The 1925-nt window shown below is 42.4% G+C and overlaps 1 pseudogene; it reads right to left on the bottom strand.

The window, feature by feature from the left end:
* Positions 1 to 585: 585 nt before the first annotated feature.
* Positions 586 to 1690, bottom strand: LOC148928492 (uncharacterized; annotated as a pseudogene).
* Positions 1691 to 1925: the final 235 nt, after the last annotated feature.

The raw sequence follows: 1925 nt of genomic DNA, 5'->3' as shown, positions 1-1925 counted from the left end.
ATCCTCCTAAATCAACTTAAACACTATGTAAACTTAGGCAGACTAGGAGCAAGTTCTAGAAACATATACACGAGTACAGATAAATCACACAAGAAAGAAATATATGGCTCAAATCCTCACAAGGTATAAGCATGATTCAAGGCGAACAAGCAATTCACTAATTATGCACCTTTTCGCCAAACCATCAAATCAAAACGTCAAGCCATACTTAAACATGGATGGAATGTAATATCATCGGCAACTCAGTCTAATGTGTCCCTAAGCATGCGTGTTTCTAAGTTCTTCATGTTAAGTTCACGACATGGATTCAAGAAAATATTTTTAGAATACAAAATTCTCCTACGGGGCTTTGAAAAACAAAAGCAAAAACTTAAAACAAAAAGAAAACCCTAAAACAAAAACCTAAAATCACGGCCCACCACTTCCTCCCCCAAACTTATTGACAACAATGTGTAAAATAAGTTTGTAGAGTCGGTTGGGACGTGAGTGAACTACTAAAAAGAAAACATACCTTGAAAAATTTTGCGTAGAGGTTGGACGGGGCGAAAATTCAAAAATTTTGAAAAATCGCACTGGGAAATGTGCTCAGGTGGCGGTCCGCCGCGGCCTGTCCGGCGGTCGCCAGACGAATTTAGATTGTTCCAGCGAGCAGGTGGCGGCCCGCCGCGCCACATAGAGGCCAGAACCTGCGAAAAAATTTTCAAAGCACAAAATTAAACCAAAACTAAAAAGTACTTAAAAATTAAAGCAAAAATTGTCAAAAATGGTTGGGTTGCCTCCCAACAAGCGTTTATTTTTCGTCTTTAGCTTGACGTTCTTTGAAACCCATGAGTTATCCCCCATCGTGAGGATTCCTTTGGGATGCCTTTGTACCAACAATCTTAGCCACCGCGAATGGAACCAACTTGTTGAGAACTTTCTTCCACCATTTGAGAACTTTCCATTCGAGGTTTTGATCACGTAGATTTCAGGGTCATCTTGAGGTGGAGTCTTCTTCCTCTTCTTTCTCTTGGGCTTTTCCTGCAAGGTAGGCTTAGTAGGATTAGGCTCGCCCTTTTTAGGAGCTTGAGGTAAAGTATTAACAATGAAAATTGTAGGGTTAGAAAGATCTTCCCCTCCAAATGGATCATAAGGCTTAGACAAATCGGTCACCATGACCTCCCTGCAATCATGCTCCATCTTAGCTTGTTTCGCCTCTTCATACTTAAGCATCGCGCATTCGATGTTGTAGGTCGACTTTCCTCCATGGTCACATTGTGATTTCTCCTCTACCTACATCAATAAGAGCTTTGCATGTGGCTAGAAAATTTCTACCTAAAATCAAAGGAACTTGTTTATCAACTTTCATGTCTAAAACAAAGAAATCGGCAGAGAATATGAAATCATCAACTTTCACCAATACATCCTCAGTTACCCCTACCGCATTTACCAAAGTGTTATCGGCCATCCTTAGGCAGACATCTGCGGATTTGAGCGGCCCGATGTTGAGCTTCTCGTAGTACTCCAATGGCATTATGTTGACGCTAGCTCCAAGATCACAAAGAGCCTTGTCTACATTACCATTCCCAATGGAACAGCGAATGATGAATTGGCCAGGGTCCCTCTGCTTGACAGTCCTTTGCTTTTGGATGATATCACTACAGTGAAGAGGTAGCTTTAGATCAGATTTCTGGAGCTTTTGCTTTTTCATCACCGTCTCTCTCAAGAGCTTGGCATATCTAAATATTTCCTCCAATGCATCAACAAGAAGGAGGCTAGTATGACATTTACAAAACATATTTAAGAACTGTCGGAATTGCTCTTCAAGCTTGAACGGCTTCCTCGGCTGGAAGGGGAATACAATCCCGTTGTGCCGCACGAGTTCCTTCTTGGCGGGCGCCTCTGCCTCTTCAATGGCGGCCCACTGCATAGTGTGCGGCGGTCCG

The sequence above is a fragment of the Salvia hispanica genome, chromosome 4 (genome assembly GCF_029641045.1).
Source record: "Salvia hispanica isolate PSC_SH4W2 chromosome 4, Shi_PSC_v1, whole genome shotgun sequence".
NCBI lineage: Eukaryota > Viridiplantae > Streptophyta > Magnoliopsida > Lamiales > Lamiaceae > Salvia > Salvia hispanica.
Note: the sequence above shows the minus strand (reverse complement) of the source record. Positions and strands in the feature narration are given on the sequence as shown.